This window comes from Triticum aestivum, chromosome 7B, assembly GCF_018294505.1.
Source record: "Triticum aestivum cultivar Chinese Spring chromosome 7B, IWGSC CS RefSeq v2.1, whole genome shotgun sequence".
Classification (NCBI taxonomy): Eukaryota; Viridiplantae; Streptophyta; class Magnoliopsida; order Poales; family Poaceae; genus Triticum; species Triticum aestivum.
In genome coordinates, this window is record NC_057813.1 from 119,684,151 (window position 1) to 119,703,041 (window position 18,891).

Genomic DNA, 18,891 nt, shown 5'->3' on the forward strand with positions numbered 1-18,891 from the left:
CGCAAATTGCATGGGCATGCCTACCAGCTTGCAAAAATAGAGGTCATTTCAAGGATGTTCAAAGGTAGACTATGTTAAGGGTCTACATGTACGCTAGAAAGCTCCGTGTGAGAGCATGTTGTTTGTCGACATCTTTGAAGTGGCCCCAAGTTTTTTCCATAATCTTTTATGACCAATTCAAGTCATCATAACAAGTTGTTTGGTTTTTCGACAAGTTTTGCATTTTCTAGTGTTTTCTTGGTGTAAAAAGGCTGATAAATTGTAGAACGTGTCATAACATGCAAACGATGTCGGGATTCGAACAAACTTGTCATGGATTCCTATCATAGGAATGCCCACCTGCTTGTAAAAGTTGGGGTCATTTTAAGGATGTCCAAAAATAGACCATGTTCAAGAGAGTGTGTTCGGGTTCTTCTCAGAGCATGTTGTTTTTCGATATCTTTGAAATGGCCCCAGTTTTTCCATGGCCTTGTATAACCAATTTAAGGCACAATGCCAAGTTGTTTATCTTTTGACAAGTTTTACATTTTCTGGAGTTTTCCCTGTGAAAAAAGACCGATAAATGGTCAGACGTGCCGCAACGTATATACGATGTCGAAAGCTGCTCAAACGAGGCATGCATGCTTACCATGGACATGCCCACCTGCTTGAAAAAGTTGGGGTCAAGGATGTGCAAAAAACACCATGTTAAACATAGGGTGTCCGGATAAGCTAGAAGGGTTCGTTTGAAAGCACGTTGGTTTTCGATCTTCGTCAAATGGCCAGATGGGTGCATCCGTGAGCATGTAGATTTTCCCAATTTGAATGCTTCTGTTATTTGCAATTTCCATCATTATCACTGAACATAAACATTTTCTTATGTCCTAACCATTTCATGGAATTTGTCAACAATTTTGGAATTTCAAACTGTGTTTATCTTTTTTACAAATTTGAACAATTTCTTTTAAATTAACAAATTGCTGATAATTTATAAAATAGTGAACAACAAACAACGTACTACTTTAAAATTCATCCACTTTTTTTGAAACACAAACATTTCTTAAATTTGTGAATGAAAAATTCGAAATAGAAATAATTTTTAAGTAAACAATATTTCAAAAATAAGAACATTTCTTGGTATTCCAAACAATTTTCAAAATTTTGGGCATGTTTCAGAAAGAATAATAATAAAGTTTAAAAGGGAGAAAATTAACAAAAAAGAGGGAATAAATAGAAAAGGATGCTTAGGCCTTGGCCCAATTAGGCGATGGCATCGGAAGATTTTCTGCATCAGTGGATGAAGAATCATGAACATAAGAATTTCTGGTTTAGCATGTTCCCAGGAAGAAGATATTTTTTCATTCGGGAAACCAGGAGCACGATTGAAGTGGCTATACATACAAATCCATTTACGGACCTATATGCTCCGATTGGAACTGGAAGATGTAGAACTGGTGGCATCGCTCTTGTCGCCTGTCTGGCGCCTATTGTCCCGACACGTGTAGTAAATTCAAATACAATAAAATTCTTCAATTTTTTCGCATTTCCTTTTTTTAGTTCTAAATTTTTTTAGTGTTTCCAAAAAATGTTCATGTTCAAAATTTTGTTTACTCTTATTTTTAAATGTTAGTGTTTTGATATTCTCTGCAATTTTGAAAGACACAAACATTTTTATGAAATTTTTGTACAATTTTGTAAAATGCGAATGTTTGTGTGGTTTGAACAAAATTTGAAAAATGAACATTTTGGAAATTTTTAAATAAGCTTCATGAGTGCGAGCATTTTTTGAAAAAGAAAAAAGAAATGGAAAATGAAAATGAAAAGAAACAAACATGAAAAGAAAACATAAAAAGAAATAGTGTGAAAAAACTTGTTTGCTACAGTAAACAGGTCGTTGTCATCACTTATGAAAAAAAATATCATGAATTTAAAAAATCAAAGATTTTGGTAAAAACTTTGTGAAAAATTTAAAGGAGTTGGTGGATTTGAAAAAAGTTCACGGACTTGGAAAACAAATCCCAGATCTGAAAATTTTCACCAATTTTTAATAAAGTTCATAAATTTTAATAAATGGAAAGAGAATGAAAAATGAAAGAGAAAGAGAAAAGGTAAAAAATAAGTAAAACCAGCCAAACAAAACCAGAAAAAAAGGAAGTAAACCTATGACCTCGGCCAAATGAAACCAGAAAGGAAAAGAAAAGAAGCAAAAAAAATGAACCCACGACTTCCTAGTTCAGTGGGACACAAATAGAAGAAAGAACAAAAGAAATAAAAATATTTAAGTATTCGCATCAGGTGAGTTGTGTGATTGGCTACTGCGGCGTACACTTAATGAGGAGGTTGCAAGTTTGAATCACGTCCCACACCTTTTTGCAGTTTAATAGATAAGAAAAGATAAAGTGGGTCGGCCCCAGTTGGAGGGGTGTTTGCGTATATATATGTTCCGACGGGCGATGCACTTTTAGAAAAGTCCATCATACCCTTTATTATTAAGGGGTATGGAGAGATCTCCTCGTCAATGTGTTTAGGGGTTGTACCGAAACAGAAGTGCCTCCCATAAACACAACAGTGTCTCTGCATCGGGGATAGACATACACAACGAGACCAAACTTCAATAATTTCACCACTAGTACAGAGTCAACAACTAAACAAAGACCAAGTACATCATTTTATTCATAGAGACAAAACAAGTTGAAGATACAAAATCAGTGTAAACCTCCAATATGTTGTTTTCAAAGACACGACTATGATGGAAGACTTGGTATTCTCCTTCGCAAGGTGTTCCGTGACATTATACGCGAATTTGTTGAAGAGTATGTCGAGCACAGATTCATCAACATGGATTCTGAAAAGGGGCAACATCACTGCCCTCAAACTCTTGGATACATTCATGTTGCTCTAGAGGGAGATCATGCACATCATCACTTTCCGAGTTGTAACAAGGATCCCAGTTGGAATCGAACAACTCGACATGATTTATGTCGAATAATCCACTCTGCTTGATCACTGATCCCCATCTTGACTTCATTGTCTGATGGACAATAAAAGTGTAGGTTAAAGGAGTTGAGTTTTTCCCTCTCTAGAAGGCCCTGTTGTGACAGCTTAATGTTTAATTTTCTCTAATTATAAGAGCTATGAAATAATTGTACCACAGATACACCATTGTGTACCTCTTCAACAAGATACTCCTAAGATTGTGCAACTAATCCATAGAGTTGGTTCATATCTCAATTGTAGACAACCTCTATTTTTCTCTAAGAAATGCCAATGTCATTTGTTCGTCAAGCACCAGTTCTTCATGTCGCAACTTGAGGAACAACAACAATATATCATTCGGAAATGTTCCTGGTATAATTTAACTACATATGGTGGTGTACTCTCGCAATATAAATGTGTCCTTTGTTTAGATGCATTTCTCTCTTGGCCGCAATCTATCCGAAAGCTACATGATACAAGCAATAGTTGTAGGACCTTGACGATTAACAATAAAGATTCTTTCCTGACAAAGCGTGTATTTTATTAGCTCAAAACAGAAGGGAGCATCAAGGGGATACAAACACAATGAGCAACACACATGACCTCTGCATAGCTAGGATGCACACAACCAACACGAACACACAGACATAAAATTCATGCTGGCAACTAGATAAGTCAAGCAAGACCAAAGCTATACCTTGATGACAAAAAAACTCCAAAGTGATCAAAACAATGATCAACAATCTACAACAACAACCATTTCCGTAGCAACAATCACTTGACGTCACCAATACCATGAGAAGGATTCTCCGACAGCAACAACTTCAGGAAGGGAACAATGCTCAAGCGCCACCTTCACCGGATCCAACCACCAAAGCCAGATCATTGGTTTTCATTGCCAGATATAACCAATAACGTCAGACCTCGGGTTTTCACCCCAGAGCTCGAGACTATTGCTTAAGAAGCATCAGCAAATCGAAGTCGTCCAATGTTGCCACCACCACTTTCCGCGATCCCAACAGCTACATGCGTATGACAGTATTTGATGTGAGATGTCACACAAGTGAAGACAATGCTTGCAAAAGCTGGCAGTCGAGCCACGACAAGAGCCGATCTCAACGAACAGCTTCAAACGGTGAATGTTATTGACACACATTGCAATGGAGATGAAAGGAGGAACTTCATGGGGCCAAATACCACGTCGGGATGCTCCGGTAGTCCCACACCGTCCCATGCTTCGTCGTCCTTGTCCGTGGTGGAAAAATCAGTCAACAAAACACACTTATCGTTGTCACTAGATCTGGAGATCCAAGATCCCCAGTCCCGTCTTGGCAATCCGGATAGGGTCATGGCCACTGACGTCTCTCCATCTGAGACTATCAAATCCAGTCAGCAAATTCAATGTCTACATTGCACATCCATGCCTTTTGTGTCAAGTCGTCGTATGTAGATCGCATCTTCGAAGAAAAGACACCAAAAACTAGACTGGGTATGATCCATGTTGCTCCTAGGTGCAGCCACAACAGCCTGAGAACAGCCGGCAAGAGGCACCGCATTCCCACCATCAATTTATCGTGGCTTGCCAATTTAGTACCTTAGAATGCCAATGAAGGCAATATGATGAATGAAACATATGAACATTATGGCAAGGAAAAAGCTTGGTGTAGCAGGAGCCCTATAACATGGAAATATAAAAAGGTTGAATCCTTGAACTGATCAAGTGAGTGGAACACATGGTTGAAGTCGTTTCATGGTAGGTTATTGAGGTAGACTTTATTATCCAGCAGTTGAAGATTGTTTGTTGGCAAAGTTTGTGGAATAGTTTCACTATCCAGCGGTTGCGACTCTTGTGTGGATGATGTCTACTACACAACCTTCTTCTTGTAGACGTTGTTGGGCCTGCAAGTGCACAGGTTTGTAGGACAGTAGCAAATTTCCCTCAAGTGGATGACCTAAGGTTTATCAATCTGTGGGAGGTGTAGGATGAAGATGGTCTCTCTCAAACAACCCTGCAACCAAATAACAAAGAGTCTCTTGTGTCCCCAACACACCCAATACAATGGTAAATTGTATAGATGCACTAGTTCGGCGAAGAGATGGTGATGCAAGAGCAATATGGATAGTAGATAAAGGTATTTGTAATCTAAAATTATAAAAACAGCAAGGTAGCAAGTAACAAAAGTGAGCGTAAACGGTATTACAATGGTAGGAAACAAGGCCTAAGGTTCATACTTTCACTAGTGTAAGTTCTCTCAACAATAATAACATAGATAGATCATATAACAATCCCTCAACATGAAACAAAGAGTCACTCCAAAGCCACTAATAGCGGAGAACAAACGAAGAGATTATGGTAGGGTACGAAACCACCTCAAAGTTAATATTTCGGATCAATCTATTAAGAGTTCGTACTAGAATAACACCTTAAGACACAAATCAACCAAAACCCTAATGTCACCTAGATACTCCATTGTCACCTCAAGTATTCGTGGGCATGATTATACGATATGCATCACACAATCTCATATTCATCTATTCAACCAACACAACATACTTCAAAGAGTGCCCCAAAGCTTCTACCGGAGAGTCAAGACGAAAATGTGTGCCAACCCCTATGCATAGGTTCATGGGCGGAACCCGCAAGTTGATCACCAAAACATACATCAAGTGGATCAATAGAATACCCCATTGTCACCACGGGTATCCCACGCAAGACATACATCAAGTGTTCTCAAATCATTAAAGACTCAATCCAATAAGATAACTTCAAAGGGAAAACTCAATCCATTACAAGAGAGTAGAAGGGGGAGAAACATCATAAGATCCAACTATAATAGCAAAGCTCGCGATACATCAAGATCGTGCCATAGAGGGAACACGAGAGAGAACACAAGAAAGAGAGACCAAACACATAGCTAATGGTACATACCCTCAGCCCCGAGGGTGAACTACTCCCTCCTCGTCACGGAGAGCGCCGAGATGACGAAGATGGCCACCGGTGAGGGATCCCCCCTCCGGCAGGGTGCCGAAACAGGGTCCTGATTGACTTTTGGTGGCTACAGAGGCTTGCAGCGGCGGAACTCCCGATCTATCTTCTCCGTTGATGTTTTTAGGGTATGTGGGCTTATATAGGTGAAAGAAGTCGGTCGGGGGGGGGGGGGGGCGCTCGAGGGACCCAGGAGACAGGGGCGCACCCAGGAGGGGTGGGCGCGCCCTCTTATCTCCTGGCCTCCTCGAGGCTCTTCTGACGTGAATTCCAAGTCTCCCGGATGATATTCTTCCAAGAAATCACGCTGCCGAAGGTTTCATTCCGTTTGGACTCCGTTTGATATTCCTTTTCTTCGAAATACTGAAATAGGCAATAAAACAACAATATGGATTGGGCGTCCGGTTAATAGGTTAGTCCCAAAAGTAATATAAAAGTGTATAATAAAGCCCGTAATCATTCAAAACAGATAATAAAATAGCATGAATGCTTCATAAATTATAGATACGTTGGAGACGTATCAGCATCCCCAAGCTTAATTCCTACTCGTCCTCGAGTAGGTAAATGATAAAAGAAAGAATTTATGAAGTGTGAATGCTAGCAGGTGCACAAGTTTGATCAATGATAATTTCAATCACCTTTGCTAGCATGTTTATATGTCATAATAGTAGTTCATCTCATAAAACTTTTCATGATAAAGTAACAAGCTATTCACATGTCAAAGCATAGACCATAAACTTTCTTGAAAACTAGCAAACTTCATTCTTAGTCATCAAACAATTGCAATTCATCTTATTTTTAGGAAGGTTCTATGTCAGAGCTTTGATTTAGCAAACTCCACATACTCAACTATCATATAGTCTTCTACAATTGCTAACACTCACGCAATACTTGTGGTTATGGAGTTTTAATCAGACACAGAGAAAGATAGGGGCTTATAATGTTGCCTCCAAACGTATTCACCTTTGGGTGATGTCAACAATAATAGTTCATGCTAACTTACATCCAATTGGATATATATATATATATATATATATGAGGATCACCCCAACACAAAGTGCTTGCCAAAGGATAAAATGAAAAAGGGAAAGGTGAAGATCACCTTGACTCTTGCATAAAGTAAAAGACATAAGGTAAAAGATAGGCCCTTCGTAGAGGGAAGCAGAGGTTGTCATGCGCTTTTAGGGTTGAATACACAAAATCTTAATGCGAAAGAACGCCACTTTATATTGCCCCTTGTATATGGACCTTTATTATGCAGTCCGTCGCTTTTATTGCTTCCATAACAAGATCGTACAAAGCTTATTTTCTCTGCACTAATAAGTCATGCATATTTAGAGAGCAATTTTTATTGCTTGCACCAACGAAAACTTACTTGAAGGATCTTACTCAATCCATAGGTAGGTATGGTGGACTCTCATGGCAAAAAAACTGGGTTTAAGGATATTTGGAAGCACAAGTAGTATCTCTACTTGGTGCAAGGAATTTTGGCTAGCATGAGTGGGAAAGGCAAGCTCAACATGTATGAATGATCCATGACAATATACTTTAACTGAGATGTGAGAAAACATAACCCATTACGTTGTCTTCCTTGTCCAACATCAAATCTTTAACATGTCATACTTAATGAGTGCTCACAATTATAAAAGATGTCTATGATAATAAATTTATATGTGAAATCTCTCTTCCTTCAATATTCTTTCATGAATTGTTCAAATGACTAATACAATGCTTGCTAACCGTCAATAAATTTACAACCTCTACTTCTTAGATGTGAAGTCATTACTCCCATGGGATAAGAAAATAAAAAATATATAATTTCAGATTTATGACATTCAACTCATTAAACCATTTACTCACAGGATATAAGTGAAGCACACGAGTAAATGAACAACTACTCCAAAAAGATATAAGTGAAGATCAATGAGTAGCTAAATAATTATGTAACTATGTGAAGACTCTCTCTCATTTAAGTATTTCAAATCTAATGTATTTTACTAAAGCAAGCAAGCAAAACAAAACAAAATGACATTGCAAGGATAGCACAACTCATGTGAAGAAGCAAAAACTTAGGTTCAACCGATACTAACCGATAATTATTGAAGGAGAAAGGTGGGATGCCTACCGGGGCATCCCCAACCTTAGATGCTTGAGACTTCTTGAAATATTATCTTGGGGTTCCTTGGGCATCCCCAAGCTTGAGCTTTTGTGTCTCCTTAATTCCTTTCATGTCACGGTTTCCTAAATCTCGAAAGCCTCATCCACACCAAACTCAACAAGAACTCGTGAGATAAGTTAGTATAAAACAATGCAAAAACCTCATCATCTTCTACTGTAACAAATTACTAACATTATTATTCAACATTGCATACCAAATGTCTCTGCATATTTAACACTCCTATCCTTAAATAGAATCATTAAACAAGTAAGCATATGCAAACAATGCAAACATAACAGAAATCTACCAAAACAGTATAGTCTGTAAAGAATGCAAGATTCATCATACTTACCTAACTCCAAAAATTATAAGAAAAATACTATGATGTGTAAGATTTATCAGATATCATTATGCAAAAAGATTCAACATTATATCACGCTCTGATTTTTCTAGGGAATTTTTGCAACAGCAGTAAACTTTCTGTTTTCAAGCAGCAACATGTATACTTGCAAAATAAGCATGGTAAAGGCTATCCTTGACATTTTTATTGAAACTAAATATGAAAAACATTATTATAAATAACATCAAGCAAATACTAGTAAAATAAATTGACGCTCCAAGAAAAACACATATCATGTGGCGAATAAAGATATAGCTCCAAGTAAAGTTACCGATGAACGAAGACGAGCTTAGGCTCTTGGTTGTCCTTGGATATTACCTTGGGGTGCCTTGGGCATCCCCAAGATTAGGCTCTTGCCACTCCTTATTCCATAGTCCATCGAATCTCTACCGAAAACTTGAAAACTTCAACCACACAAAACTCAAAACAAAACTCGTAAGCTCCTTTAGTATAAGAAAATAAATCACCACTTAGGTACTGTAATGAACTCATTCTAAATTAATATTGGTGTTAAACCTACTGTATTCCAACTTCTATATGGTTCATACCCTTACATACTAGCCATAGATTCATTAAAATAAGCAAGCAACACATAGAAAACAGAATCTGTCAAAAACAGAACAGTCTGTAGTAATCTGTATCAAACATATACTTCTGGAACCCCAAAAATTATGAAATAAATTGGTGGACCTGAGGAATTTGTCTATTAATCATCTTCAAAAATAATCAACCTAAAATCACTCTCCTGTAAAAAATGGCAGCTAATCTCGTGAGCGCTAAAGTTTCTATTTTTTACAGCAAGATCACATTGACTTCACCCAAGTCTTCCCAAAGGCTCTACTTGGGACTTTATTGAAACAAAAGCTATTAAACATGATTACTACAGTAGAATAATCATGTGGACACACAAAAACAGCAAGTATAAATATTGGGTTGTCTCGCAACGAGCGCTTTTCTTAAATGCCTTTCTAGCTAGGCATGATGATGACAATGATGCTCACATGAAAGATAAGAATTGAAACATAAAGGGAGCATCATGAAGAATATGACTAGCACACTTAAGTCTAACCCACTTCATATGCATAGGTATTTTGTGAGCAAACAACTTATGGTAATAATAATCAACTAGCATAGGAAGGTAAAACAAGCATAGCTTCAAAATTTTCAACACATAGAGAGGAAACTTGATATTATTGCAATTCCTACAAGCATATGTTCCTCCCTCATAATAATTTTCAGTAGCATCATGAATGAATTCAACAATATAACCAGCACCTAAATCATTCTTTTCATGATCTACAAGCATAGAAAATTTATTGCTCTCCACACAAGCAAAATTCTTCCTATTCGGAATGGTGGGAGTGTCATAAAAGACTTGAACACTATAAATTGTTTCCACATTAAAAGAGCAATGTTCAGAAAAAGGGTAATCGTAATCATGAGAAGTTTTATAAATATAAACATCACTAATTTTTATAGCATAAGTTTCATCACAATAATCATCATAAGTAGCAACTTTGTTCTCATCATAATCGATTGAAACCTCTCCCAAGATAGTGGAATCACTAAATAAAGTTGACTCTCTTCCAAATACACTTTCATATTCATCACAATAAGATTCAACATCCTCCAAAATAGTGGGATCACTACTTCCTAAAGTTGACACTCTTCCAAACCCACTTTCATCAATATAATTATCATAATTAGGAGGCATGCTATCATCATAACAAATTTGCATATCAAAACTTGGGAGGCTATAAATATCATCTTCATCAAACATAGCATCCCCAAGCTTGGGACAAACATTAATTTCAGCAAATATATTCTCAAATATTTCATACTCATCAAACATAGCTTCCCCAAGCTTGGGCCTTTTCATATCATAAACATAATCATTCTCATCATTAATAGTATGGATAGCACCAATAGTATAGCAAATATCATCATCATAATGAGTAGTAGGAGCGACATCATTTGGGAGGGATACGTTTTTTCCTTTGCTGCCCCTTCTCTTCCTTTTATTCTTCACATTATGTGTGGGTTCAACCTTCTTTATTGATGGGATTGGTTGAATAGAAAGCTCCTCCTCGTTACCTGATTCATCATAAGAAATAATAGGAGGAGATTGGGAAGTCTCTTCCCTTTCAGTAGTATTCTCATCATCTTATATTTGCTTTCTTTTCTTTAGGTAATTGGCAATATAAGGATTTTCAATGCAATTCACCGTACAATACATATAAATCTTCTCTAGATCAATATCAAGGAAATGCTCAAGATTAAATTTTGGAATAAGCTTAGTTGCACGTTTCAATTCTTCATAACCCAAAATCAAACTAAGTTCATTGTAATGAGCAAGGGAGATCAAATCATCACAATTTTTGGACACGATTCGATCATGAAACAATTTGCATCAAAGATTTAAATGACCATGTTCATTGCAAAGTTCACAAGTACGGTAAAGATATCTTAAATTTTTAGCACTTACATTTAGCCTTTTTTGCAACCATTTAGTTTCTAAATGCTTATGCCTCTTGCAATATATATCTTATCTATTCGGTGTGTTCATGCAAACATGCACTCCACAAAAGTTGACATGCTTATAAGAGATATTTTCATCATGACTAGTGCAATCATCATTAGTACTATGGATATTCAAAGAGTTCATACTAACAACATTGCAATCATTCTCATCATTCAAAGATTTAGTGACAAACGTTTTATAGATTTCTTCTTGTAGCACTTGAGCACAATTTTCCTTACCATCATTTTCACGAAAGATATTAAAAAGATGAAGCGTATGAGACAAACTCAATTCCATTTTTGTAGTTTTCTTTTATAGACTAAACTAGTGATAAAACAAGAAACAAAAAGATTTGATTGCAAGATCTAAAGATATACCTCCAAGCGCAGAGTTTTGTAGAGTAGCAATTTTCCCTCAAGTGGATGACCTAAGGTTTATCAATCCGTGGGAGGCGTAGGATAAAGATGGTATCTCTCAAACAACCCTGCAACCAAATAACAAAGAGTCTCTTGTGTCCCCAACACACCTAATACAATGGTAAATTGTATAGGTGCACTAGTTCGGCAAAGAGATGGTGATACAAGTGCAATATGGATAGTAGATAAAAACAGCAAGGTTGCAAGTAACAAAAGTGAGCGTAAACGGTATTGCAATGGTAGGAAACAAGGCCTAAGGTTCATACTTTCACTAGTGCAAGTTCTCTCAACAATAGTAACATAGATAGATCATATAACAATTCCTCAACATGCAACAAAGAGTCACTCCAAAGCCACTAATAGCGGAGAACAAACGAAGAGATTATGGTAGGGTACGAAACCACCTCAAAGTTATTCTTTCGGATCAATCTATTAAGAGTCCGTACTAGAATAACACCTTAAGACACAAATCAACCAAAACCCTAATGTCACCTAGATACTCCATTGTCACCTCAAGTATCCGTGGGCATGATTATACGATATGCATCACACAATCTCAGATTCATCTATTCAACCAACACAAAGTACTTCAAAGAGTGCCCCAAAGCTTCTACCGGAGAGTCAAGACGAAAATGTGTGCCAACCCCTATGCATAGGTTCATGGGCGGAACCCGCAAGTTGATCACCAAAACATACATCAAGTGCATCTATAGAATACCCCATTGTCACCACGGGTATCCCACGCAAGACATACATCAAGTGTTCTCAAATCATTAAAGACTCAATCCGATAAGATAACTTCAAAGGGAAAACTCAATCCATTATAAGAGAGTAGATGGGGGACAAACATCATAAGATCTAACTATAATAGCAAAGCTCGCGATACATCAAGATCGTGCCATAGAGGGAACACGAGAGAGAACATGAGAAAGAGAGATCAAACACATAGCTATGGGTACATACCCTCAGCCCTGAGGGTGAACTACTCCCTCCTTGTCATGGAGAGCGTCGGGATTGTTGACACACGAACACGTCACGTGTACCCTCGACGCCGGGGGTGATGCACCGCAGCTCACGTCGAAGGAGACCCGATCGACAGCGCGATACGCAAGACAGTCGACGGGCGCTTTTGTAGACCCGAAAACCCCACACCCCCGGGAGGGACCCCGTCAGGGAGTGCGGCGGCTATGGGCTGCCCTAGGTCGATTCGCTCGCCCCTAGAGCCTCGTGGATCGCTGCCCTCCAATGCGAAGAACGAACGAAGAATGAGAAAGAAAGATACAAGGGTAGGGGATAAAGATAGATGAACACAAAAGTATAATAGATTGATTGGTTCGATTGGTGTTGTTCAATCGGCCGTCACCCCCAACATATATAAGAGGCGGCTGGACTTCCCGTACAAGTAAAGGATTCATCTAGGCTTTCCTTACAGGAAAAATTACATCAATTCGCGTCCTAGAGTCCTAGTTCTATTCCAACTCGGATTCAGTCTGAATCTGGCCCAACTTCTGTCTTCCTCCTTGTGTAGGCCGTCGAGCCTCCATATGACCTCCGATCAAGATGGCCCAAACATCAAACTTGTGCGCCTCGACGATACGAACAACTCTCATGTTGACCACTTTTTCAAATAAAGCCATCTTGAATACTTTTCGAGGTCGTTTTTACCTTCCAGTCGGACTCGGTCTTGCGGTAGACTGAATTATCTGAGTGTTGTAGTGAATTTGCAGGTCATATACTATCTCTGATGACGATGACTCCAAAACCAAAGTTTACCGTCTTGATGATACGCACAACTTCTGTATTGAACACTTCTTCATCCGAGATTATCTTGATAAACTTTTGGGCACATGTTCAGTTTCACTCGGATTTGAGCTCATCCACTCGGATATTAGAGTCTTTCACTCGACTGGACCTTTTCACTCGGATGACTATCTTTTCACTCGGAAGACAATCTTTCACTCGGATGATGACCACATTTTCAGTCGGAAGACAATCTTTTACTTGATCGACCAATTTTCACTCGACCTTTTACTCAATCGACCTTTTACTCGATCGGTAGGTTTTCACTCGACTTTTTACTCGATCGGTAGGTTTTCACTCGACCTTTTACTCGATCGGTAGGTTTTCACTCGACCTTTTACTCGATCGGTAGGTTTTCACTCGACCTGTTACTCGATCGGTAGGTTTTCACTCGACCTTTTACTCGATCGGTAGGTTTTCACTTGACCTTTTACTCGATCGGTAGGTTTTCACTCGACCGGTGAGTTTTCACTCGGATGGTAAGTTTTTCACTCGACCAAAAACATAGCCTGATCTTGATTTGTCTCTCCAAGTCTCATACGACCTCGGATTGAGACGAATTATATATGAAAATCGATCGGCTCGACGAGACGAAACTTTTCCGTGTTGAAGGTTTTTCAATTCAAGGCCGTCTTGAAGGCCGAATTGCTCACGCATTGCGTCAGACACTTATCAACATGTGTCTGGTGTCAAGCGTAATATTTTGGTCTCTGACCTGTCCAGACCGTATTGACTATAACTTTTGCATATGAACTCGGATTGAGATGATTTATATATGAAAATCGACTGTCTCGACGAGACGAAGACAATTCCTTTAAAGTACTCCTTCATCTGAGGTCATATTGAGGACGTAATCGGCCGAAAAGCACTCAGAATATTAAATTTTGTCACTCGGAGTACAACTTCGGCCACTGAGATGAGGTCGAATGTCAATAGCCTAAACATCAAAGTTATTCCACTCGGCGACCTGAAACTTTTCATGCTTAAAACTCTTTCACTTGAGGCCATCTTACTTGCCTTTTGTTCCTTGCCAAAATCCGGTGTCAACACATGCCCCCCTGTTTTCTGGCAGAGCTTGCGTGCCAGAAAATACTTCTTTTAAACACGATGTCAACACTACATCGGCTGTGCATGCTGAAGACGATAATTGTTATCGGCCATATGCTTAGGCTTGTTGTTTCTTGGGTAGAGCATTTTCAGATAATAGTCGTCTGAGAACAACCATTGGATGCCACGAATGCCTTCATGTCAGTCTCTCATGTCAATCCTTGACTTGACCTTTATCCAAGTACTCTATGGGGATATTAGAACCATTCACGATACCGGATGCCAAAAGATTATGTCCATGAACCTTAAAGGAACCATCAACTATTCGGTGAGTCCCCTCATTGTTGATAAAAAAATACTCCATCAAGTCTCTGCCGAATAATGTCTGTCTCCTAACTTGGATCCTGCAGATAAGAGAAACTTTCTCCAGCCAGCTATATGACTCGCACTAGATCCATCAATGGCCGACTCCACCGTGGAGTCAGCCGCAACTCGTGAGGTCAATGTTTGAGTGATTCGTCGATGCATATAAGGATAACATTTGTTGGACGGTTGGCAACAATCATTGTGAACCTTGATGCATACAACTCTTGTAGTGGTTAGAAGTCCTTTAGCCCGAATAACACAGCATATTCGGCTTGATTATTAGTCGTGTAAGCTCTACCCGACAAGAAGTCTTGAAATCCATCCCGTGAAGAAATATGTCAATAATACCGACTCTGGGCGCTGCTAAATTGAATCATGAAAATAATCTCCACAAGACTTTGACTTGGCATCCAGGGAGCACCGACTGATAAATGTGATGTCACACCCCTGTCCTTCGGTCTCTGAGTCAACATTGCCTTGCCCCCCGAGTGAACGAAGCTTCATTCATCTCGGTGACACACTTTCTCTGGATCACCACAATGAACACAATTAGTCAGATGCCAGCTTTGTCAACACAATGTACTCTTAGGGCGATATGCAAATATCGGCCAAATGTCCTTATCTCATAGGACCTGGAGAACCCGTCCACCAAAGTGTGAATAGCCGAAATAATTCAGATGCTTCAGCTGGGATTAAGCTCTGGGACACTGGCTTTGATGGAACGGTCGAAGAATATGGACGATGTGCCATTTGGAGTCCGCTATATTGAGATGAAAACAATCGACTCTGCCTACCGGCTTCATGCTTGTCCTCCTTTACTCCTGCCGGCTTTGCAACAGGAGATGTGATTCCGCTCTTGACTTGAAGATTTCTCTTGGGAACCCAAGCCATATTCCTCTTCTCCAGCTCCTTGACCCTGAGCCTCTTAAGTTTTCTTTCTTCCCAATGTGATAAGCCAAGTGAGCATCCCGACTGTGATTTTGTTTTATGCACTTGCAAATTCTTCCTTGCTTTGGGCATCTCTGGCTTGGCCTGTCCAAACTTGGCGATTGGATCCTTAAAAGTAACCTGCTTCTCTTTCTTGTCCTTAGTAGCCAACATAGACTCGGCTGGCTTTTTGTCATCTGGAATTGGATCTGAAATAGCACACTTGCGGCCATCCTTTTTCACTCGGTACACTTGCTTGACCGCATCCATCTTCTTTGTCGAGCTCCGGACCGATTCTTTTTGGTTGAGTCGGTCTATAACATGTTGTTGTTGAACAAACGACGATCCTCTCGGAGCTACATAATTTTGCTGAGGTGGTTTAGAATATGATGGACAGTGTGCCCTTGATTTATACTTGTTCCATGATTGATATGAATAATAGTCAACATGGGGAGGAATCCATGACATTGGTATTGGTGACCCAAAAGGAGGATATAGAGTCTGCTTGCTCAACTTCTTCCTTCGCCCATCCCGGTGTTCAGATTTATGCCTTGGGGGTGACTTCCATGCTTTTATTTCACTCGGCCGATAAGCACTCTTTGCCTCACTTATCTTCTGATATTTTTCTAATAACTGCGCGAAAGTGACTTTCGGCTTTCTACCTTTGTGCTTACCATGGCCTTTGCTTTCTTTAGTTGTGTTTGCATCGGTCTTCGAATTTTCTGGTTGCCCCCCAGTGCTAGATGTCTCCATTGTAGATTTCATGGAATTCTCATCTTCGAGATTGTTGTGGATGCACTTTCTAACAATATCCTTGCTCGAAGACTTGACCCCATCATCATTGGTGTGAACCTGTCGACCTTTTGATGAATCGGCTTGAGGTAACCGAGTCAACATTTGATCGCCATCAAGGCCAATCTGATACGACTGGCCATATGCTCGTGCCTCAACAAACTCCAATCGTCCTATGTTGTCCGATTGCTCGACTTGATGGATCATGTTGCAATCTTTGACATTTTTCTCGAATAAACATTGCATTCGCTCTTGTCTTGACGACTCGACATCGTGATCAATTATAATAATAGGATTAGTCAGCGATGTACCGATGATGTGATCAACTATGCCTGCACTGGACGTACACTCCTGGTCCATTAAACGATATTGTGATATCGGCTCTGAAACAAAACAACCGAGTGGTGCCAGCTTAGTGTCATCTGACTCGGCTATGCATTGATTTTCGTCGTCCTTTCCCGATGCTTTTGAATCGGCTATCCTGGAGAACTTTGAACCTGGCTTTATATTCCTACAACCAAAATAATTACAGAATATATGTCTCATCTGAGACCAAATGTTAGCCAGGCATGAAACAAACAAAGTTGCCCATATGAATATAAAGTTCAGTCGGCATGACGGGAACAACTTTGGTTGCGATAAGTTGTCACTATTAGCCTCTATGAATGGTGCCATGTGTTGATCAGCATGATTAGTAACAAGATAATTCGAAACAAACAGATTACTCTTCTCGATCGGTCTTTCAAAATTAATTAGAATCTTACTAACGGGTGCATCAACAATATGATTTTGACCGAATCGAAAACTGAGTAAACTCTCGGCTAGGTGTACCTTTGTGAAGTCGTTGGAACGAGAAGATGGTTGCACCACGCGAACAATACCTTGCTCCACTTCTGAATAATTCTTGAATGCGTCTTCTTCTTTTTCTGGATCTCGTGCCTCATCACTCGAATTGATTGAGCAGATTTCACTCGGATTGCCCGAGTATACTTCACTCGGATTACCCAAGTGGATTTCACTCGGACGCTCTTTGTCAGTTGAACTTTGCTCAGGTGCACGCTTTGGTTCTTGATCTTTATCACTAGCCAAACTTTGTTTGGCCATATAACTTTTCTCTTGATGCTCATCAATTTCTTTGGCACGAAACTCATAGGGCAGCATGTAAGCTCCCTCACATCCAGAAAAATCTAACACGGCCAACTCGTTGCGTTTACCGTTCTTTTGCTCGGCGAAACTTGCATCTTCTGTTTTAGCACACGCGGCAATAATTGGCTTGATGCACTCGACTTTAGCCAGCGATGCACTCATCTGGAATGATGCACTCGACTGGCATGATGTACTCAGACAGGTCGATGCACTCGGCTGGTATGATGTACTCGGTATGGACTCTATGCACTCGGTTGTAACCGTCTCTGTGCTCAATCTGGTTTCAACTGAATCCACCATCATCTTTTCTTTAAAGGAATCGTTCGACTCGGCTGTAGATGACTTATTCATATTTGACTCAGTTTCAACCGAATCAACCATATTAGCCGAGTGAACCCTTTCTTGCTGATTTGCTTGCAAACCTTCTTGCTTCAATATCGTAGAAGGGCCAACATAGTTGCTGGATGGAGGAAGGCACTTGACGTATTCTTGCAAATATTCCTCTCCACGGCTCTTCTTGAGTGCTTCGTAAGCCTGTTGATATTCTGCTGGTAATTCCTCAAGAGTTGGCGTAGTAAATTCGTTGACGCTATTCCCTGTGAGCTTTGGCTTGATCTTGGTCACTTGGGCCACATACTTTTCTGTAAACTTGGCCCTACTTGGATTGGCTTGCCCCCCAATACTTTTATGATCTTTCGGCAATGAAGTGATGTTGCCGAAATTTTGCAATTGTATAGGGGGTGTATAGCATGCTGCAGTGATAGGTGAAGACATGTGCACTACTGTCGAATATTCTCTCTCGCCAATTTGATCAATCGGCAAAACTTTGTCTTCCTTCAGAACCCTAGCTCTTATTGCATCATAATCAGGAACTAATCCCTTTTCATGTTTCCCAAGGCAAATAGCACTAATCTTCTTATTTTGGGCTAAAGTTTTTAATGCAGCCAGAGCCACCTCATCTCCTGTAATATTAGGCACGTATGCTCCTGCAGAATCTCCATTCACTCGGCCATAACCACAAAGGTGATCCGAGTCATACATATTTTTAGTTTCATATGCTACCGAACAATTAATCTCACGAGGTGTAGTATATGATGTTTGAGGATAACTGGCCAAATAGCTAATGGAAGCATGGCCGATTCCCCCATCCATCGGCATGTTTGGGGATGAACCCGCATATTGCGAGTCGGTTGCCGATGGATAAAACAGTGAAACACCCTCCTGTAATTGAGGTGTCATATATTGATCACTCGAACAAATCGTGTTGTTCACCGGCATATTGAAAGATGTTGCCGATGCACGAAAGTTCAGATTCGTAGGTTGCATGTCGCGATTCTGTAACTTCCAAGTTTCTCCAACGGAATAACTAGTCGGCCT

At 39.7% G+C, this 18,891-nt stretch overlaps 1 pseudogene; it reads right to left on the minus strand.

The window, feature by feature from the left end:
* Positions 1 to 2,652: 2,652 nt before the first annotated feature.
* On the minus strand, positions 2,653 to 15,846 carry LOC123157743 (anthranilate O-methyltransferase 3-like; annotated as a pseudogene).
* Positions 15,847 to 18,891: the final 3,045 nt, after the last annotated feature.